This window comes from Eschrichtius robustus, chromosome 2 (genome assembly GCF_028021215.1).
Source record: "Eschrichtius robustus isolate mEscRob2 chromosome 2, mEscRob2.pri, whole genome shotgun sequence".
NCBI classification, from domain to species: Eukaryota; Metazoa; Chordata; class Mammalia; order Artiodactyla; family Eschrichtiidae; genus Eschrichtius; species Eschrichtius robustus.
Window position 1 is genome coordinate 111599272 of NC_090825.1, and position 23493 is coordinate 111622764.

At 48.3% G+C, this 23493-nt stretch overlaps 1 protein-coding gene across 3 annotated transcripts in view; it reads right to left on the reverse strand.

Moving 5' to 3' along the window:
- Positions 1-23493, reverse strand: part of FSTL4 (follistatin like 4) — a 734451-nt gene that overhangs the window by 626224 nt on the left and 84734 nt on the right. For 2 of the 3 annotated variants that reach the window (XM_068535876.1, XM_068535873.1), the window contains exon 3: positions 13840-13945. The gene's annotated coding sequence lies outside the window, so the exon portion shown is untranslated. The remainder of the gene's footprint in view (positions 1-13839; positions 13946-23493) is intronic. The other variant, XM_068535874.1, reaches the window with a different exon arrangement.

Sequence of the window (23493 nt, forward strand, 5' to 3'; positions counted from 1 at the left end):
GGAGACCCAGCTGTTTTTTTTCTAGGCAGGAGTAAATACAGTCAGCACAATTACCCACCAAAGGCGGCGGAAAATAGCAAACTCAGATTCACCTCCCCTACTCCTCTGAAATATTCAGCAACGGCTACCAAAAAAATGGGCAAAGACCACAGACAGGAAATTCACACACAAAAAAAAACACAAATGGCCAACAAATCTCACTAGTAATCAAGAAATACACATTTCAATCAGACACTGTCCCTTCGATCAAATCGGCAGACTGTCAACTCTACCTCTGCTGCTGTTGGTAAAAATGTGCACTGGCTCACCAGTCTTCTCTGCCAGGCTCTCCCCCTCTTCTGGAAAAGGCAACCCTCCTGCAAGGAATCTCTCCGCCAGCCACCCCGTCTGCAGCCACATGGCTGGAAGTGGAGCTGCTATGTTCTGCCTTTCTGTCACCTCCAGCTACTGCAAATGGCCAGAATCAGAGCTCTGACCTAAGCCAGACCCCTCTCAGTTCCCCCCATTGCCCTCGGTGATTGGTCAGGACGGGCCAATAAGACACTTCCCTGTGAGCTTTCAATAGGGGACAGAAGGGCTGGTTTCATTCCCTCTCTAGTGGGAAAGCTGCAAGATACCAACCAGGAGAGCCAGCAGTAACCACATTCTGTCAAACTCGCTGTGACACTTACACACAGGTTCATGTACCCCAAGACCCGGAACAGGGTAGAGCTGGTTAGCATCGTGGTCATACACAACAGGCACCCAAGCCCCGGCCCTCCACCCCTGCCTGTCACCCTCGGAAACGATGGCCATTTGCCTGAGTTCTCATCCCAGGCAGGAACACCACCCAAGGAGCCCAAAGCGAGCTGGGAATCAGGCCCTCACGTTGTCTTTGGGAGGCAGGAGGAGCCCTGTGCCACTGTCACTGTCACGGGAGCTGGGGAGGCCTCAGGGATGCCAGGAACTCTCTCCCGCGACAATTCCAATGATAGCTTTGCATCATCAGTGCTCAGCACGGCCGCCGCCACCGCCTCCGCACACGAAAGACTACACAGTTTACAGTTTAGGAAGTGGTTCCCAAAACTCTAGGAGCTCCCTTTAGGTGGAAGAACCCAAGTATAGAGACTCCCAGATGCTCGCTGCTTTGCAGCCCTCCAGCCTCCCAAGGAGCTCTGTGGCCTTCCTCTTCCAAGATTCCTTCTCTACCTTTTAACGGTCAAGCTCAATGCAGTTAAGTGAACCGTCCCACGACTTCTAAATGTGGGCACAACACGAACCAGCCAAGCAGGGTCCTGCTCCTCAGAGGCCAGAAGGGTTGCGTTAATCAATAAATTGGAGTACTATCTACCCCAGGACAGTGGGTAGATAGTGTACCCACTACACTATCTACAATCGTACCCAAGGACACTCCCATTTCATGCTATTACCCCAGTGCAAGTATGAATAACAGCTTTCATCCAAAGGCCTCGTGGATTGGGCAATAAATTAGCCTTATCTATAGATAAATCTACAGTCAACCGAGCCCCAGCCCCACAGACACATGTGCCCTCTTGCTTCCTTCATCGTGGTGGAATCTTCCGCCTAGTCTGAGCTCCAGGCAGTATCTTTTAAACTTTCCTTCCACTGCGTGCAAAATGCCGAAGAAGCACAATCCAAATTCGTTTCCAGCCATCAGCTCACAAAATGGCTGAGCCAGCCCTGTGCCTTTTCCCTCGTTTGTGTGCTGGGCTGCCTTGCCCTTTTCAGCGTGCAAGCATATTTCAGAGGTTTGCGGACTGGCCTTTGGTTCAGGGAAAATTACCGCAGGTTGACTGGTGTTGGAATCCGAGAGAAAATGAAATCACCTTCATGGGGCTCCTTCTGACAGGTTTGGAAAAACCGTAGAAATTCCTTCCCACCCTTACTGCCACAGTCCACCTCATTCTAGAATGGTGGGCTCCCAGGCAGGACTTCGGAAATCTCCTGCCATGAAGGCCTGCCTGTGAATGTCTCTGCTCAGGAGTCAGACTGCCAGGGTTCAGACCCTGCCTCCATCACTCTAGTTCTGTGACCTCGGGCACGCCCCTTAATATCTCTAGACCTCAGCTCCACCATCTACTGAGTTGGGAGGTTAGCTGGGAAAGCACATGCAGAGCATTTAGCCCAGACTTTGCACCATGAGAAATTTCAGATAAATGTTAGCGATTGTCTTTAATAATACTAATGATCCAATAATGCAAGTTTAAAGTGGATGAGTAGGGTATACCCCGGTACCAAATGGCTTCGGCCTTTGAAAAGTGGACTTGCTGATATTTATGGCTAATCTGACCACAAAGTCAGTCTATTTCACGGATGCATAAACTGAGACCAGGAAGGCCAAGTGCTTGCCCCCAAACTCCAACCTCTAAAAGGCCAAGCAGGGCTAAAAGTCCCACACCCATCTCTCCACTGTGGGGAGAACACACCATTCCTTGACAAGCACCCATCAGAGAATTCATTTCATATGCAGAGTGTGATAGGTGTCATTGTGATCTCCATTCTGCAGTTGAGAAGACTGAGGCCTAGAGAGCTTAAGTAACTTATCCCAGGAAGCCCAGCTTGTAAATGGCAGAGAGGGATGTGATCCTACATCTGTCAGAATCCCGAGCCCCCTGTATTAACAAGGAGGTCACATCACTGCTTTCTCCACTCCAAGGAAAAGCTTTTGATCTTGCCCAACAGCAAGACCCAGTGAAATGGTGACCTTGGGGAGGAAGGACCAGAGGCCCGGGGGACCAGGGCCATGGGGGCGATGAGAACCCAGCTGATAGGGAACACACGCCTTCACCTCTGACCTCCAGCGGGAACAGACCTTCCCTGGCACTGCGCTCACCCACCTCCCACTCCACCTCCCTTCACAAAGCTCCCCGCTCACACAGCACACTCACGACATGCCCCGCTCAGCCCTCCCGCCGCCGAGGGCACGAGGCTGAGGACTGAACTCCTGCAGCCACGCCATTTGCCTCTTCCTCCTGGCGGCTGTTGGCAGCTGTGTTCCAAGGCACAGGGGGGCCTAAAGCAAAGAGAGGACTCCAGGTAGAAGCACACCCTGATTCCAAGAGATGCCGATGGCCAAGAGTGACCCACCACAGGGAGGGAGAGCCCAGGAGTGTGTGCCATGATCCCTTAGCTGGTAACTAACCCCCAGCCCCACCCAACCAGGCTCAGCTGAAGCACCACATGCCCAGCCCAAAGCCCACAGGGTGAGAGAAGGAGGAAGAAGGCCCCTGCCTTCCAGAAACACAGCACATCCTCCAGTAGGGCTGAGAGACCATCATGGAAGCCTCTGTGTGTGGCTCAGAGTCAGGTCGGGGTTCTTTCGGAGAAGAAGAAGTCATGCCCAGGCCTGGGACCAGCCATGCTGGCTGAAGCTTCATGGAGGAAGCCAACATGCACAGTTTGCTTGCAGGGTCACCATCACCTGCCCATCTCCCTGGACGCCCACGTTCACCGGTAGCATCAGGTCAGGGAAGTTCGGCAGATGCCAGCCCACTGAAGGCCAGGTCTGCACTGTTGCTGGGCAAGAAGCAGGACAAGCATGACAGCTTTGGGGGATTTTTGAGGACCCAGGGGTCACGTTGTCTGTTGACTCCCCCAGGATGTTCTGGTGAGCACCTTTGTGCTCTGGGTTAAAAGAGCTGGGAGAGCCTCTGCTGAGCCCTCTCCAGGCCCTCTGTGCTCCCAGAGCCCCCCGGATGCTTCTCCACCTGAAGAGCCCAGCTCCAGTGCTCTGTGCCTCCCAGGTGGCCTTTTACCCCCAGACGCCCACAAGCGAAGGAGGTCATCACGTGTTTTACAACCCCCCTCGGGCAAAGCTGCATCCCCCACCACCCCACTTCTCTGAAGTAGGGAGCAAGGGATGTGTTCTACTTTAATGACCGCAGTTAAATGTTTCATGGGCCAAAACTGAGGCCAGATCACTTTATAATCATTCTTCTGGCTCCTGCATAATTGATGTCCCTTATGCACTTTTCATGATCTAATTTATCTACCTCCTAAACTATTTTGTAAAACCTGAGTCCCATCTGTAATGATTTACGTCCCATTAGAAAGTCTACCAAGGGATTGGCTCCCCCAGCCCTGTTTCTGGGCATAAACTAAGCTGCAATGGGTGGAGGCATGATAGCCTCCAGCAGGGATGGAGGCCCGATGGGCCTCAGCAACTCCAGAGTGTTTCATTTAGAAAACACAACCAGGGGACTCAGAGGGCAGGGGGACTCCCCAGAGAGGCAGGGACACTCCCCAGAGAGGCAGGGACAATGCAGGCCTGGTACCACTGGGGCCAGGCACTGGGAACCACTGGCTCTGCTCCAGCTTCCAGCAATGGCTTGCTCTAGGACCTGGACAAGCCACAGACCCCTCTTTGCTTCAGTCTCCTTAGCTGGAAAATGGGCCATGGGCACATCGCTTGTTGCTGGGATTATGAGATCACTGTGATGTTAGTACCTGCCCACCATGCAGGCGCACAGTAGGCCTGGACACTTGGGACTCAAGGCCCCGCTCCTTGGCAAGTTCCTCTCCCGCTGGCAGCCTCCCGAGCCCGGACTTGCCCCGGCGCCTGACAGTGATAAAGTCCCTCCCACGCACCCGGCCATGGAGCCCTGCCCATGTCTGTGCTTCTCCACGTCAAGCCTCCCTGAGCAGAGGCCAAACAAAGATGGATATTCCCTCTCTCCAGGCAAACACAGCATCTCAGTCAATCTCTTGGCACTTGAACCACACTTGTTCCTGTGCGGAGTTCCACAGATGCTTATAAACACTTCCATTATTTCTGAAGTTTTATTTATGGTTTTTGTTAAACCTTTACTCTGAAATTTGCCATTTTTAACACTCCCTCACTGAGTAAGATTTATACGGGTTCTTCACACAGAAGCTACCTGTAATGGACAGAGCCAAAATCAATTTAGAGGGTCTCAAGCGCAGCTGACAACTCATTTTTACTGAGAGAGCGTTTTTGCAGGAAAAGGAGAGAAAACCTTAAGATCCCAGAAACATCGGCTTCCCGAGAGGCTGGCGGCACTGAGCACACCTCTCTGTGCCTTCTTGCAGACGAGCTCCAGCAGCACCAGAGCCCTCTCCTCTTCAGACTAGGGATGGAAATGAGGGTGCCAGCCTCCCCGGGGGCTCCCTGCCCCTTGGTGGGCTCGAAATGCTCGGGGGGCACATGTTGCCACTGAACCCAGTGATTTGATGGAGGCCAAGGGCGGGAAGTGGCAAGGATGGTGGGGAGAAGTCAGCCACTTTGCAAATTTGTTTAATGTTCTAAAACTCTCATCTAGAATACTGTGAGATTTCCCAATTGCAGGATGTAAGTGACCATCACGTCATTTGTCGGCACTGGGGTGATTTTATAGCTGGAATTGGGCCCTGGATCGTGGTCTTGTGCTTTGAGTCCATAGGCAGCCACAATGCCTCATCTGGAAGTCCAGTCCACTGGACAGGGAAATTGAACCTGACCTCCTAGGCTACGGGAGTTCCAGAAAAGGAAAGTCTGTTTACCTGGGGGTGGGATCTCCCTGACGGCTTCTTCCCCCATTTGTAGTAAAAGCTGGCAAACCTTTTCTCATTCCTCAGATGTTTCCCTCTACCAGTATTTCTAAACATATGTTGCACTTTCTTCACAGGCATGTCATTTTGACTGGTTTTACAATCTTCTGGGAAGGGAATGGACACAGAAGTGGGACCCTAGGCCTCTTGCCATCCTCTGCTCTGGGGGTGGAGTGGTGCTGCCCGTCCCTCCTTCTGGTTCAGGGAAGGGTCTCCTTGCCCACAGCATTTCTGTTGGGAAAGGTTTTTAGTCCCCTGATGCTTCCACCCTTCTGCTTCGGCATGTGCCCAGAAACCTGGGCTGATCTTTCTGCAGTAGTGAACCCCTGGGCCACTGAAGAGTGACATGGCCTCACTGACACAAGAGATGGAATCAACAGGCAGACACTTTTAAAGCCTTTAGAGAAAAAAATGAGATTATTTCATCTTTGGACTTTTCAATGCTGTGGGAAGGATTTGCTTTTTTCTCAACAGTGAAAATAACGTTATAAAAGCATCTTTTTTTGTTATTTGTTTGCAGTCCTCCCCCACACTCTGGTGTTTTCAAATTTAAAAAAAGAAAGAAAGAAAGAAACTACAACACTTATTGTACAAAAATACTTAAAAGATTTTTTAAAAACAAAATCGAAATAAAATTCCCATCTGAAAGGAACCTCACCCACATTTTTTCAGGCCTTGTCAAATAAGGAAATCTCTTCCTTTGAAGATCAATGGTAGAGAGATGACTTTGCACTCTTAATATCAGGCATTAGCAAGATAATGTTAGGTTTTACTAAGAATGAAAAGAATTTACCAATTTTCTTCCTGCAACTCTCTGGGCTCCACAGAGAAGCTAACGACTAGATAATTGTTCAATGACACTTCTGGTCCATTCAGAAATGTTTAGAGGAAGAAGAGAAGTTCCTTAAGAGACCAGTTATCAAATGGCTGAGCCCTGTAGCCTGGCAAGAAGACACAGGTCTGGAAAAAGCAGAATACCAAAGAGTCTGGGTGTATTAGTCGGCTTGGGCTGCCATCACAAAATACCAGATTGGGTGGCTTAACCGACACACATTTATTTCTCACAGTTCTGGAGGCTGGAAGTCCAAGATCAAGGTTCTGGTGATTTGGTTTCTGGTGAGAGCTCTCTTCCTGACTTGCAGTTAGCCTCCCATGGCTCTGTCCTCAAAGGGCCTTTCCTCAGTGCTTGTACACACAGAGAGAGAGCAAGAGCTCTCCGGAGTCACTTCTTATAAGGACACTAATCCTATCAGACACTGACCCCACCTTTATGACCCCATTTAACCTTAACTACCTCCTTAGAGGCCCCATCTCCAAATACAGCCACATGGGCATTAGGGCTTCTACATGTGAATTTGGTGGGGCAGGGGGCAGGGGGCAGGGGGGGACACAAAGACTTAGTTCATAACACTGCATTCACCACAACCTGGTTCTTCCCTTCTTAGGAAATCCCTTCTCCAAGCCCCATTACCAACCCCCACTGTGTGGTCCAAACCTTCTCTATATTCCCTGCCTCTGGTCTCTACCTCTCCCCTCCCTGGTACATTCTTCAGGAGCCCCCAGGTTCCAGATGCCTCTGCCTAACCCACAGCTCCGAGTCCTTTCTCTGCTGAAACACCTCAGTGGATCCCTTACTCTGCACAGAATTAGGTCCATAATTCAGAGAGTCAGTAAGTGCAATGATTAAAAGTTTGGAGTCAGACCAACGTGCAAATTCTGGCTCTGACCAGAATAATTTACTTAATGCCTCTGACCCTCAGGTTCATCTTCTGTAAAATGGGGAAAATAACAGCTCCCACTTCATCAGATTGTGCTGGAACAAAGAGAATGTGGGAAGTGCTTAACAGAATGCCTGGCGCTTAAAACTAAACAAAGCGTTAGCCCTGCTTGTCATTATATTCCATCAACCCCTTGGTGATCTCATCCTATCTTGTGGCATTGACGCTATCTCAGGTCAACTGGCCCCTAAATTTACATCTCCATCCCCAATCTCTCTCTAGAACTCTACGAGGAAAGCCAGCTGCCCCGCACATCTCCACGCAGATGTCCACAACATCTCCAGCTTGTCACGCCTAAACCAGCTCCTGATCCAACCCCAACCTGCTCCACCCACAGCCTTCCCAATCCCCATCACTGAGGCTGAAACTGTGTCTTCATCTTTGACTCTTCCGGTCTCTCACACCCTCATTCAGTCTGTTAAGGAATCGTCCATGTCAAGAACGGAACTACTTGCCACCACTGGCATGACACCACTCCAGCGAGGCCACCATCACCTCTCACCTGGGGCTGCAGCAGCCTCCCAAACGGTCTCCCTGCCTCCAGGTTTTCACAGTCAGGTTTGCACACAACACACAGAATGACACTTTCAAAGCAGAAGTCACATCACATCTCTCATCTACTCAAAGTCCCCCAGAGGCCCCCACATCACTGACGCTGAAGTCCAAAGCCCTACGCTGGCCTCAAGGCCCCCAGGGGCTCTCTGACCTTCTCTCCTGCCACTGTCCCCCTGCTGCGACTGCATGGGCCTCCTGCTGCTCCTCAAGCACATCAGCTCTCCTGCCTCGGGATCTGATGCCTGGAATGCTCTGCCCCCAAATATCCCCCGAGCTGACTCCTCACATCCCTCTCAAATTGCTGAAATGTCATCTCAACGAGGCCTCTTCCGCAGCACTGGTCAAAACTGCAACCTCCCCCAAACACACACATACACCCCTGCTGTCCCCACCCTCTACTCATTCTTTCCCCCTACACTTACCTCTTCCTAACACACTGTATATATTACTTGCGTATTATATTTATTTGTTTACTGTCTGTCTTCCCCTGCTAGAATGTGAACGCACAAGGGAGCAACGTGTATCTGTGTTGTTCACGGCTGCACATCCAGCCCCTAGCAGTGTTTAGCACATAGTAGTCACTCAGTAAGTACTTGTCGGCTGAAGGAAGGCTCAGCCGTTAACTCACACATTTATTCAGTAAATACCCACTGAGCATCTTCAAAGTGCATTAGGGCCTCGACCTTTCCAGCCACTTTCAAAACATCCCTCCACAGAACCTCTTACTAAAGTGGCTCTCGTCTCTCTGTCTAGACACCTACGTTTTGGACGAACTTTCCCTGAAGCCTTGCCCACCCGTCTCCACGTGTGGAAATCCCATCCATCCTCCTAGAGCCAGCCCCCCTCCTCCGTGAAGCCCTTGCAGCCAGTGTTGGGTGCTTGCCGTTGGGTTTCTCCGTGCCTTTCCTCTGCCCATTTTCCCATCCCGCTGAGCATCGGCGTGGACTGTGATCTATTCCATATTCCCTGCTAACCTCTGAGATCCTCAGTGTCGAGCCACATTTGCCCCGCTTAATCTCACCCGCTCTGCGAGGCACACCCCAGCTGTTCCAGAAAACCTGAGGAGTGCACTAGCGTGCATCTGTATCAGCCCGTAAATTAAAAAGTCAAAAGTAAACCCTAGTTTTGGAGAGTCAGCTCATTTGACCCCCTGAGACAAGAGTGCCATGAAATGATGTGATTACCTTCCTCCTACCTGCCTCACAGCCCTGTCAACAGCCCCAGAAGGAATATGCTGCATCTCCGGGAGATGTACCTCCATCACGCAGCCCACGTGCAGCCCCTCCCCCGCCGCAGGGACGTGCAGTCCTCCCCACACCTCAGCCCCTACCCTGGCTCCACCAAGACTGCTCCTCTGAGCCCATTAGCTCGGGGGGAAATCCCGAACAGGACACTGTGCACCTAGGAAAATAAAAATGATACATTTGGTACAAACATGGGGGGTCTACGTGGCACCACACACCAGTTCAACCGGATTTTATCCTTGAATGAGTTATGCCGTTCAGTTTCTTGCTCCAAAGAAGGAATAGGGCATCCTCATGCATATGATCAAAAACATACCCTCCAGCCCTGCCCTGAGACCTCATGCTATGGGAAACCAGCTGACACATCACCCGTGACACCCCTGAGCTCATGTGTCCCCAAAGGTTGCCCATCCATACATGTCCATGTAGGAATTCAAAGAAAAGCAACATCTGTGTTTCCGACACTTCATCTGGCTTTCATCCCGCTCTTAGCAGGGGACTGATGGCGCCAAGGTTAGGAGAGGAGGCGAGGCCTCTGCTTTAATCACGTTCCACTCCTTCTGCTACTCTTCCCAGAGGGGACTGCAGTGGAAGTCACAGAAAGTCGAAGGAGCGGGATTACGTTAAATTAGACATCCCTCCCCAAGTCAACACTGATACCACGGCCCAAAGCAGCAATCCAAGTTTTATTTGCTCATAAACATTCATGGGACCAAACCTCAGGGAAAGGAACAGGAAAAGCCAAATGCCAGAGAGCAAGCAGCCCCGTGAAACACAGATGCGGGGCAGGGTGGGGAAGATCAGGTCTTGGGGGAAAGGGGCTCTGAATTCTCCCTCCACAGAGGGACTGTCTTTGCCAGCTTGGGGGATGGATCTGGGTGGCTTTTCTAACTCCTTGGAATTCTACAAACACTTTTCTCGAGGAAGCATAAAAAACACATAAAATAAGAGCTATGTTCTTAATGGCCCAACCTCTGCCAAAGAGCAGCGGTGGCACAGGCCCCACCAGCGGGCTCTTCTTCTCCCAAACCAACCTGAGACCTGGGGAGGGACCCCCATCTCAGAGCAGGGCTGGGACATCTTACCGGAAAATTGAGAGACCCCAATCCCAGCCCCGCCTTCTCGGTAACAAACCAAGTGATCTTAGGAAAACTCACATAACCTTTCTCAGCCTCTGCTCTGTCATTTCTAACACGGGGCACATCCCCTCTGCCAGCTGTGAGGACCTGGGGCCGTGTGATTAATGAGAGTGTATGTGATTAATGAGAGCGTATTATGAGCCAGGCCCCTGCTAAACGCTTTGTATGCCCTAACTTATTTGATTCCTTCAACAATCCTATGAGATAGGTACTATGATCCCCATTTCACAGGCTGAGAACCTGAGACTTAGAGAGCCTAAGGCCCCTGGTCTGAGGTCTCACAGCTGGAACGTGGCAGAGCTGGGAACAAAATCCAGATCCATGTCAAGTGCTTTTTAAGCCGTAAGCTATCAGACCTGACTCCACACAATGCCGGGCCCTGGCCTAGCACACAGTAGCTGCTTAAGCAAAGCTTGTTCAGTTGAATTAAGTCCACTTCCTCGGACTTACATGCCAGAGCCACAGCCCTTCGGAGGCCCCTTCCCTGGAGGTTAGAAGCAGCCCCGGGTCTGTTTTTCTTCTCTTACAGGGAGAAGAACCATGGGAAAGTAGAAGCTACTTCTGACCCCTCCAGCTCTGTATTTAGGTTTTAACTGAGAGGAGAGGAAAGAGCACATTTTCCTTCCCAACTTCTTCTCTCATTTGAATATTGGATTTCTGCATGTTTTTGGATTTGTAGAAGCATGGTTCCCCAGAGGAATTCCCCGAGAAGCCACCTGCTTGTGTGCTTTTGAGACACCTTGGCAAAGGGAAATACAGGCTGCTAATCAATCATCCAAGGGGGCCCTCTCACTCTTTCCCTGGGAGATGGGTGAGCACGTGGCTTTGAGCATGAGGGCTACATTGCCAAAGAGACACAGATTCAGGCCCTGCAGATGCTCTGGCCATTCCAGGATCAACTCTGACTGGGGTCAGGTCGGGTCTGACACTTTGTATCAGAAATGCCAGGGGGCTGCCTCAGTGTCTGTGCCCAGAGCAGACCCCACTGCAGACACAGAGAGGGATGCAGACATAACACTGTGAGGATGCCCAACAGGAGTCAAGTCATAGCACTATCCTCCCGAGGCCAGCTTTGAAATGTGGCCGGCCAGTGCCACACTGACCCTTAGCTGTGGTTGCCCCAACTCCAGCACCATCTTGGTGGGCAGGAAAGCCTGGGTCTGTCCAAGCCATAGCAGGTCACACTCGGGTGGGCCCTCTAGGTGCAGCCCTCCTTTCCGGGACGGCCACTGGGTCCAATGTGTCTCACTAGGGATCAAGGTAACATTGGCAACAAACGTCTGAACAGACAAACCAGCTTCCAAGTAGAATCTTATTACCTAAGCCTTAACAAGCCCCAGAGCATTTGGTCTACCACGCAGTTTCATTGGTGGAGAAAGCCAGGCCTTGAGAGGTTCAAGTACTTGCCCAAGGACACACCACAAGCCTCCCAATCCAGGACTCCATTGTCTAAAAAAACAATGTATATACCTTCATTAAGAAAAACTTTATTGCAAAAAACTGCTAACCATCATCTGACAAAACAGCATTGCCACAAACCTTCTATTTATAAAAGATGCAACATCTGCGAATCACAATAAAGCGCAGAGCAGTAAGACAAAAAAAAAACAAAAACATTCGCAAGAACCAGCTCTGGGTCAGCGGTGCCCACCTTGAGCAGCCAGCAGCAACAAGGTGGGAGAAGGTGGCCACCCTGAGCCATTCCTGGCCCCTATGAAGGGAGCTCCAGCCTCTCGGGTGGTTCCTGCTTCCTCTCTGTGTCCCTCTGCTCCTCTCTCAAGCTCAGGGAGCTTCTGTCACATGTTCAGGCTGCCCCTGTGCCTTGACAAAAAGGTTTTCAAACTGGAAGAATTCCCTTTAATATTTCATCACTATATGCAAAACAAGACAGTCAGAACAGCCCAGGGCCTGCGCTGCTGTAGGGGAGTGGGATTCGGCAGATGGAGTGTTTCTGCTCACATCTCGTCCTCCACCAAGCAGCCTGGGCCCAGGTGAGCTTCATTTGGCTGTGAAAGTGAGCACACATGCCTGCCTTCGGGCCAAATGCTCCGGCTGAACCATAAAGCATGAACCAGGAAGCGATCGGTCTGCAAACTCAGGCTGCCAGAGGGGCTGGCTGAGCGGTCGAGGTGAACAGATGTGTCTGCGCTCTGCTCTAGCGGGCCTGCTCCAAGCTCAGAGGAGGCCACAGCAGGCCAGATGATAAACTCCCTGCCTGATCTTCACCTTGGAAGGAAATTTAGAGCGTGCGAGTCCGTGAAGCATTGGGATTGGCCAAAAAGTTCGTTCGGGTTTTTCCTACGATCTTAGTTAGCATGAGAATATAGAGTAATCAGAGGGCCCCAAGGTGTGTGGGAGGACAGGAGACTTGCATAGGACTTTAATAGGCTTCCTGTAGCAAAAGGGATCTGCGGTCAAATGAGTTTCGGAAATACAGGATTAAAGAACGTTTAACAGATGCTTTTTGCCAGACTTCTCGGAGCCTTTGAAATGCTACTGTTGATTGGGAACCTCCAAGAAGGAAGCAGAGGATGGGGTATCCCCCAGTATTATTCAGGAGGCCACAGAGCAGCTCCCAGGACTGGTACCCAACGGAACCTTCTAAAATGGAGTGAAATAGTGTCTAGAGGAAGTTTCAGAGAGAGACACAAATGTCCACAGCGGCCACATCTCTGTGAGGTCTTGAGAAATTCTGCCTCCTCTTCTATGAGGCCTAAATCCCCACCTGGGAACTGCCAATGAGTAAGAGAAGGGCACTGCCCAAGCTGGTGTCCACGTGGACACGTTTTGTGTGAAGGTACGTATGCAACGGGAGGGGTCCGCCGGGGTCCTCTCTGGGAGTCACAGGGCTCCCAAGCACTAAAGACCCTGACACACCCCTGAGTCCCTGAGGACCCTGCCCTGTGCACCCCCCTTTCCATCCCTGGTCCCCATCCTTCTCCTCTGCTACAACTCCTCCCTCTCCCAGCCATGTTCCAATGTGTCCCTTACACAGCTGTCTCTCAGATAAGCACACAAGTTTCTTTTACAACCACAGAGAAACAAATCTGTGCTACCAGATTACCATGCAAAGCCAAAACGCTTTGAGAAATCTTAGGGATTAACAGTGCCCATCCCCAGCTCCATTAAAGACCAGATTGCATTGAGCCCAGGACTCCTTGGTCCCCTTCACGACCCCTCCTCCTCTCAGCCCTTCCTAGGAGTCAGTCTCAACCCCAGGTGCCTGGCCAGGGCCGGGCACCTTTTTTCCAACTCCCATCGCTAAATTCCACATCTCAGCCCTCACTCCTTTTCTCTGACCCCAAAGCCCATCTCATCCCTTGGGCAGTGCTGTGCTCCCCAAGTATGCCCTGAGGTCAACAGGTCTCCCCCCAGACTCTCAGCAAACCTCTGGAAACAGCCTCCGGGACCCAGCACACCCACAGAAGCCCGGCATGCCAAACTTCTCCCCCCAGCACACGCTTGTCATCCAAGGACAGTGCTGGCCCCAAAGCACTTCCTTCACATGGGGACGCAACAACGTCTGAGCGGAACCAAAACCTGCGGCAGCCCAGTAGCCCCAGCCTCACGTCTCACCTCGCCGTGCCCTCCTCTCACCCGCAGGACCGTTGCCCACACCATCGCTCATCAGATTTTCTCCTTCTGGGTTGATAGGGTCCTTCACAGGCTTCTCCTCATCAGGCTGAAAAGAAGTAAAGCATATTTTAATTCATACACTTTGGGATTCTTTAAAAAATGGGGTTTAGGGACTCATAACGTTATGATCTTTGAAATCCAGCTAATCGAGCGGCCTCATTTTCCCAGAAGAGCAAACTCGGGCTGAGGGGGGGTGAGGAGAGGTACAGTTCTGAGAGGAGGTATCTTCAGAGGGAAGCTTTTAAAAATGCCAGATTTTATTACTGTGAACACATGAACCCTTCCCGTGAATGTGGTTCCTGGGCATGGCTTTACGTCAGCTCAGCAATGAGACTACGTTTAGAGAGAAAACTTCCAAAACGATCACACAAACCAGCATTAACGAGAGCAGAACAGAAACAACACACACCGAGTGCAGGTGTGGGACTCAGAGAGATGCCAGGAGTGGAGACTGGCACCCACAGGCAGGGACTCCCCGCACCTCTCTGAGCTCCTGGCAGGTGAGCAGATCTGCCTTCCCAGAAGCCCACCTGTCTGCAACCCACCCTGAGCACAGGGCTCGGAGGCAGGTCTTGGGCTCCCACTGGGACCCGGAGACACTTGGTGCCAGGGCCAGGGAAGCACCAAGTCTCCCCTCCCGCCCTGCTTGTGTGCTGTATGCAAACGCTTAATGATCTCACCTCCCTCCCAGGTGATGCTGCTGGGCAGTCCTCCCCTGGCCAGCCTGTCTAGCTGCCCTGACCTTGACAACCACAGCAAAGCTGAGAAGACACACACACACATACACAATTCATTCACCCTGCCTGAATTTGCCAGGACAGCCCCACATGGGATGTCGTAACAAGGTCCAGGACAGAGACACTATGGGTGCTGAGTACCGGCTCCCCACAGCACCTTGGCCCCTCAGCAAGGAGGAAATGAGCCGCTAAGGTTCTGGAGAGTTCACCCCACGCCCAGCACCGTGAGTGCCCTTCTCTCTTAGTGTGTACACAGCCTGCTGGGGGAAGCCAGAGACATGCATGAAAGAGCAGCATGAGGGTCCCTATGGGTCTCCCTAGCCACCGAAATGCATGAGTCATGCAGAGGTCGATGGCCACAGGAGGTCAGTGAGGGATATTAGGGACCAGGAAAATTTAAGGAAAGGAGGCTACAAAATGGGTTAACTGTGGAAAGGAGAGTGTTGAGAACGGGTCGTTGAGTGTTGAGAACGGGTCGTTCCAAATAGGGGAGCAGTGAGAGCCAGGGGCCGGAGGTAGAGGTGCGATGGGCAGGAGCATGGGCCGCAGTGCAGGAAGCCAGGAGCCCAGCCCTGCCCCAAGGCCAAGGTGAAGAGGGGGCCTCCACTTCCTCCTCTCACTGCCCACTGTGAGCCCCTCAGCTGGCATTTTCTCCTTCTACCCCCTACCCCAAAATATTTCCCTTTCTCAAAACAACTACTTTGCAGCACTTTCTTCAGGGGCTTTTAATGGCTTTTGAAACATAAGCCTGGGGCTGCAAACGCTGCCTGGCCAATTTGCTGGAACACTTCACCTCACCAGAAATTCCTTCTAAAATGACTTTTCTTCTTCCACCACAAACAGAGTCTTTGGATCAATGGGCCTTTTAATCATCAATTATAAGAAGTTTTTTTTTTTTAACATCTTTATTGGAGTATAATTGCTTTACAATGTTGTGTTAGTTTCTGCTGCATAACAAAGTGAATCGGCTATATGCGTACATATATCCCCATATCCCCTCCCTCTTGAGCCTCCGTCTCACCCTCCCTATCCCACCCCTCTAGGTGGCCACAAAGCACCGAGCTGATCGCCCTGTGTTATGCAGCTGCTTCCCACTAGCTATCTATTTTATATTTGGTAGTGTATATATGTCAGTGCTGCTCTCTCACTTCATCCCAGCTTACCTTTCCTCCTCCCCGTGTCCTCAATTCCATTCTCTACATCTGCGTCATTACTTCTGTCCTGCCCCTAGGTTCTTCAGAACCATTTTTATTTTTTGACATCTTTATTGTAGTATAATTGCTTTACAATGGTGTGTTAGTTTCAGCTTTATAACAAACTGAATCAGCTATATACATACATATATCCCCATATCTCTTCCCTCTTGCGTCTCCCTCCCACCATCCGTATCCCACCCCTCTAGGTGAACACAAAGCACCGAGCTGATCTCCCTGTGCTATGTGGCTGCTTCCCACTAGCTATCTATTTTACATTTCGTAGTGTATATATATCCATGCTACTCTCTCACTTCGTCCCAGCTTATCCTTCCCCCTCCCCGTGTCCTCAAGTCCCTCCTCTACATCTGTGTCTTTATTCCTGTCTGGCTTCTAGGTTCTTCAGAACCATTCTTTTTTTTTTTTTTTTAGATTCCATATATATATATGTGTTAGCATACGGTATTTGTTTTTCTCTTTCTGACTTACTTCACTCTGTATGACAGACTCTAGGTCCATCCACCTCACTAAAAATAACTCAATCTCGTTTCTTTTTATGGCTGAGTAATATTCCATTGTATATATGTACCACATCTTCTTTATCCATTCATCTGTCAATGGACACTTAGGTTGCTTCCATGTCCTGGTTATTGTAAATAGAGCTGCAATGAACATTGTGGTGCATGACTCTTTTTGAATTATGGTTTTCTCAGGGTATATGCCCAGTAGTGGGATTGCTGGGTCATATGGTAGTTTGATTTTTAGTTTTTTAAGGAACCTCCATACTGTTCTCCAGAGTGGCTGTATCAATTTACATTCCCACCAACAGTGCAAGAGGGCTTCCTTTTCTCCACACCCTCTCCAGCATTTACTGTTTATAGATTTTTTTGATGATGTCCATTCTGACTGGTGTGAGGTGATACCTCATTGTAGTTTTGATTCACATTTCTCTAATGATTAGTGATGTTGAGCATCCTTTCATGTGTTTCTTGGCAATCCGTATATCTTCTCTGGAGAAATATCTATTTAGGTCTTCTGCCCATTTTTGGATTGGGTTGTTGGTTTTTTTGATATTGAGCTGCATGAGCTGCTTGTAAATTTTGGAGATTAATCCTTTGTCAGTTGCTTCATTTGCAAATATTTTCTCCCATTCTGAGGGTTGTCTTTTGGTCTTGTTTATGGTTTCCTTTGCTGTGCAAAAGCTTTTAAGTTTCATTACGTCCCATTTGTTTATTTTTCTTTTTATATCCATTTCTCTAGGAGGTGGGTCAAAAAGGATCTTGCTGTGATTTATGTCATAGAGTGTTCTGCCTATGTTTTCCTCGAAGAGTTTGATAGTGTCTGGCCTTACATTTAGGTCTTTAATCCATTTTGAGTTTATTTTTATGTATGGTGTTAGGGAGTGTTCTAATTTCATACTTCTACATGTAGCTGTCCAGTTTTCCCAGCACCACTTATTGAAGAGGCTGTCTTTTCTCCACTGTATATTCTTGCCTCCTCTTTCAAAGATAAGGTGACCATATGTGCATGGGTTTATCTCTGGGCTTTCTATCCTGTTCCATTGATCTATATTTCTGTTTTTGTGCCAGTACCATACTGTCTTGATTACTGTAGCTTTGTAATATAGTCTGAACTCAGGGAGCCTGATTCCTCCAGCTCCGTTTTTCTTTCTCAAGGTTGCTTTGGCTATTCGGGGTCTTTTGTGTTTCCATACAAATTGTGAAATTTTTTGGTCCTAGTTCTGTGAAAAATGCCAGTGGTAGTTTGATAGGGATTGCATTGAATCTGTAGATTGCTTTGGGTAGTAGAGTCATTTTCACAATGTTGATTCTTCCAATCCAAGAACATGGTATATCTCTCCAACTGTTTGTAACATCTTTAATTTCTTTCATCAGTGTCTTATAATTTTCTGCATACAGGTCTTTTGTCTCCTTAGGTCGGATTATTCCTAGGTATTTGATTCTTTTCATTGCAATGGTAAATAGGAGTGTTTCTTTCATTTCTCTTTCAGATATTTCATCATTAGCGTATAGGAGTGCAAGAGATTCCTGTGCATTAATTTTGTATCCTGCTACTTTACCAAGTTCATTGATTAGCTCTAGTAGTTTTCTGGTAGCATCTTTAGGATTCTCTATGTATAGTATCATGTCATCTGCATACAGTGACAGTTTTACTTCTTTTCCGATTTGGAGTCCTTTTATTTCTTTTTCTTCTGTGATTGCTGTGGCTAAAACTTCCAAAACTATGTTGAATAATAGCGGTGAGAGTGGGCAACCTTGTCTTGTTCCTGATCTTAGAGGAAATGGTTTCAGTTTTTCACCACTGAGAACGATGCTGGCTGTGGGTTTGTCATAAAAGGCCTTTATTATGTTGAGGTGAGTTCCCTCTATGCCTACATTCTGGAGAGTTTTTATCATAAATGGGTGTTGAATTTTGTCAAAAGCTTTTTCTGCATCTATTGAGATGATCATATGGTTTTTATCCTTCAGTTTGTTAATATGGTGTATCACATTGATTGATTTGCCTACATTGAAGAACCCTGCATTCCTGGGGTAAACTCCATTTGATCATGCTGTATGATCCTTTTAATGTGCTGTTGGATTCTGTTTGCTAGTATTTTGTTGAGGATTTTTGCATCTATGTTCATCAGTGATGTTGGCCTGTAGTTTTCTTTTTTTGTGACATCTTTGTCTGGTTTTGGTATCAGGGTGCTGGTTGCCTCGTAGAATGAGTTTGGGAGTGTTCCTTCCTCTGCTATTTTTTGGAAGAGTTTGAGAAGTATAGGTGTTAGCTCTTCTCTAAATGTTTCATAAAATTCGCCTGTGAAGCCATCTGGTTCTGGGCTTTGTTCCTTGGAAGATTTTTAATCACAGTTTCAATTTCAGTGCTTGTGATTGTTCTGTTTATACTTTCTATTTCTTCCTGGTTCAGTCTTGGAAGGTTGTGCTTTTCTAAGGACTTGTCCATTTCTTCCAGGTTGTCCATTTTATTGGCATATAGTTGCTTGTAGTAATCTCTCATGATCCTTTGTATTTCTGCAGTGTCAGTTGTTACTTCTCCTTTTTCATTGTCTATTCTGTTGATTTGAGTCTTCTCCCTTTTTTTCCTGAGGAGTCTGGTTAATGATTTATCAATTTTGTTTATCTTCTCAAAGAACCAGCTTTTAGTTTTATTGATCTTTGCCATTGTTTTCTTCATTTCTTTTTCATTTATTTCTGATCTGATCTTTATGATTACTTTCCTTCTGCTAACTTTGGGTGTTTTTGTTCTTCTTTCTCTATTTGTTTTAGGTGTAAGGTTAGGTTGTTTATTTGAGATTTTTCTTGTTTCTTAAGGTAGGATTGTATTGCTATAAACTTCCCCCTTAGAACTGCTTTTGCTGCATCCCATAGGTTTTCATTGTCCCGTCATGTTTTCATTGTCATTTGTTTCTAGGTATTTTTTTGATTTCCTCTTTGATTTCTTCAGTGATCTCTTGGTTACTTAGTAGTGTATTGTTTAGCCTGCATGTGTTTGTATTTTTTACAGTTTTTTTTTCCCTGTAATTGATATATAGTCTCATAGTGTTGTGATCAGAAAAGATACTTGATACGAGTTCAATTTTCTTCAATTTACCAAGGCTTGATTTGTGACCCAAGATATGGTCTATCCTGGAGAATATTCTATGAACACTAGAGAAGAAAGTGTATTCTGTTGTTTTTGCATGGAATGTCTTATAGATATCAATTAAGTCCATCTGGTTTAATGTGTCATCTAAAGCTTGTATTTCCTTATTAATTTTCATTTTGGATGATCTGTCCATTGGTGAAAGTGGGTGTTAGAGTCCCCTACTATTATTGTCTTACTGTCTATTTCCCCTTTTATGGTGGTTAGCATTTGCCTTATGTATTGAGGTGCTCCTATGTTGTGTGCATAAATATTTACAATTGTTATATCTTCTTCTTGGATTGATCCCTTGATCGTTATGTAGTGTCCTTCTTTGTCTCTTGTAACAGTCTTTATTTTAAATTCTATTTTGTCTGGTATGAGAAGTGCTACTCCAGCTTTCTTTTGATTTCCATTTGCATGGAATATCTTTTTCCATCCCCTCATTTTCAGTCTGGATGTGTCCCTAGGTCTGAAGTGGGTCTCTTGTAGACAGCATGTATACGAGTCTTCTTTTGGATCCATTCAGCCAGTCTTTGTCTTTTGGTTGGAGCATTTAATCCATTTACATTTAAGGTAATTATCGATATGTATGTTCCTATTACCATTTTCTTAATTGTTTTGGGTTTCTTTTTGTAGTCTTTTCCTTCTCTTTTGTTTCCTGCCTAGAGAAGTTCCTTTAGCATTTCTCGTATAGCTGGTTTGGTGGTGCTGAATTCTCTTATCTTCTGCTTGTCTGTAAAGGTTTTAATTTCTCCATCGAATGTGAATGAGAGCCTTGCTGGGTAGGGTAATCTTGGTTGTAGGTTTTTCCCTTTCATCACTTTAAAATGTCCTGCCACTCCCTTCTGGCTTGCAGAGTTTCTGCTGAAAGATCAGCTGTTAATCTTATGGGGATTCCCTTGTATGTTATTTGTTGCTCTTCCCTTGCTGCTTTTAATATTTTTCCTTTGTATTTAATTTTTGATAGTTTGATAAATATGTGTCTTGTCATGTTTCTCCCTGGCTTTATCCTGTATGGGACTCTCTGTGCTTCCTTGATTGACTATTTCCTTTCCCATATTAGGGAAGTTTTCAACTATAATCTCTTCAAATATTTTCTCAGTCCCTTTCTTTTTCTCTTCTTCTTCTGGGACCCCTATAATTCGAATGTTGGCGCATTTAATATTGTCCCAGAGGTCTATGAGACTGTCCTCAATTCTTCTCATTCTTTATTCTTTATTCTGCTCTGTGGTAACTATTTCCTCTATTTTATCTTCCAGGTCACTTATCCGTTCTTCTGCCTCAGTTATTCTGCTATTGATTCCTTCTAGAGAATTTTTAATTTCATTTATTGTGTCGTTCATCATTGTTTGTTTGCTCTTTACTTTTTCTAGGTCCTTGTTAAACGTTTCCTGTATTTTCTCCATTCTGTTTCCAAGATTTTGGATCATCTTTACTATCATTACTCTGAATTCTTTTTCAGGTAGACTGCCTATTTCCTCTTCATCTGTTTGGTCGGGTGGGTTTTTACCTTGCTCCTTCATCTGCTGCATATTTCTCTGTCTTCTCATTTTGTTTAACTTTCTGTGTTTGGGGTCTCCTTTTTGCAGGCTGCAGGTTCATAGTTCCCGTTGTTTTTGGTGTCTGCCCCCAGTGGGTGAGGTTGGTTCAGTGGGCTGTGTAGGCTTCCTGGTGGAGGGGACTGGTGCCTGCGTTCTGGTGGGTGGGGCTGGATCTTGTCTTTCTGGTGGGCAGAGCCGCGTCCGGTGGTGTATTCTGAGGTGTCTGTGACATTATTATGATTTTAGGCAGCCTCTCTGCTAATGAGTGGGGCTGTGTTCCTGTCTTGCTAGTTGTTTGGCACTGGAATATGCTGGCAGTTGGGCGGTGCTGGGTCTTAGCACTGAGACAGAGATCTCTGGGAGACCTCTCACCAATTGATATTACATGGGGCTGGGAGGTCCCTGGTGGTCCAGTGTCCTGAACTCTCCCACCTCAGAGGCTCAGGCCTGACTCCAGGCCGGAGTACCAAGACCCTGTCAGCCACACGGCCAGAAGAAAAGGGAGAAAAAAATGAAAGAAAAAAAAAATAAGAATAATAAATTTTAAAAAAATTATTAAAATTAAAAAATAAAAGAATAATATAATAATAAAAAAAGAAGAGAGCAATGAAACCAATAAACAAATCCACCAATTATAACAAGCACTAAACACTAAACTAAGATAAACATAAAAATCAGAAACAAATCAGTCACGGACAGCAAACCCCAAGTCTACAGTTGCTCCCAACGTCCACCACCACAATTTTGGGACAATTCGTTGTCTATTCAGGTATTCCACAGATACAGGGTATATCAAGTTGATTGTGGGGATTTAATCCTCTGCTCCTGTGGCTGCTGGGAGAAATTTCCCTTTCTCTTCTTTGTTCACACGGCTCCTGGGGTTCAGCTTTGGTTTTGGCCCCACCCCTGTGTGTAGGTCACCCTCAGGCCTCTGTTCCCACCCAGACAGGAGGGGGTTAACGCAGCGGCTGATTAGGGGCTCTAGCTCATTCAGGCTGGGCGGAGGAAGGGATAGAGTATTTATAATCAGAATGGAGGGCTAGCCTGCGGTGGCAGAGGCCAGCATGACATTGCAACAGCCTGGGGCACGCCGTGTGCTCTCCCAGGGAAGTTCTCCCTGGATCATGGGACCCTGGCAGTGGCGCGCTGCACAGGCTCCCGGGGGTGGGGGGGTGGGTGTGGATAGTGACCTGTGCTTGCACACAGGATTCTTGGTGGCTGCAGCAGCAGCGTTGGCGTTTCATGCCCATCTCTGGGGTCTGAGCTGATAGCTGTGGCTTGCGCCCCTCTCTGAAGCTAGTTTAGGTGGTGCTCTGAATACCCTCTCCTCGCGTACCCCGAAACATGGTCTCTTGCCTCTTAGGCAGTTCCAGACTTTTTCCCAGACTCCCTCCCAGCTAGCTGTGGTGCACTAGCCCCCTTCAGGCTGTGTTCACGCAGCCAACCCAAGTCCTTTCCCTGGGATCTGACCTCCGAAGCCCGAGCCTCAGCTCCCAGCCCCCACCTGCCCCGGCCGTGAGCAGACAAGCCTCTCAGGCTGGTGAGTGCTGGTCAGCAGCGAGCCTCTGTGAGGGAATCTCTCTGCTTTGCCCTCTGCACCCCTCTTGCTGCGCTCTCCTCCGTGGCTCCAAAACTTCCCTCCCACCCAGCCCCCCATCTCCGCCAGTGAAGGGGCTTCCTAGTGTGTGGAAACCTTTCCTCCTTCACACCTCCCTCCCACTGGTGCAGGTCCTGTCCCTATTCTTTGTCTGTTATTTCTTTTTTCTTTTGCCCTACCCATGTACGTGGGGAGTTTCTTGCCTTTTGGGAGGTCTGAGGTCTTCTGCCAGTGCTCAGTAGGTGTTCTGTAGGAGTTGTTCCCCATGTACATGTATTTCTGATGTATTTGTGGGGAGGAAGGTGATCTCCACATCTTACTCCTCCGCCATCTTGAAGGTCCCACTATAAGAAGTTTTAAAAGTCACTTTTAGAAGGCTGTCACGGCAAGCCTGCTCAGCTATTTTCTCTATTCCCAACGGACTGCCTGGTGGCGACAGGAAGCATGTGCCAGCGGGAGGCGGGTGGGTGGGAGCAGCCTTCATCCATCACCCAGCGACAGGCCCCTGGTGCCTGGGGGGTCCTCAGAGCACACATCTGCAGCCTGGGCAGCGCAGGCATAATTTATCACAGGCAGGTTGTCGCCTGCACCCCGTCGGGTTTATCTGTTTGCTGGCTGCTTCTCCTCTCGCAGACCTCCAAATGCTCCGTTCCTCGGGACCCGGGCCTGGTCTCCCTCAACGCCACACACAGGCGCCCACATCCATGACTTCACTCACCATCTCTGGGCTGAGAGCTCCAGCACTTGTGTCTCCAGCCCAGACCCATATATCCAACTGCTTCCCTGATATCTCCTCCAACTCAAAATGTCCAAGACAGAATACGTGTGCCTGTGTTCATTTCCCCCAAAGGCACCTCAGCTAATGGCACCACCATCCC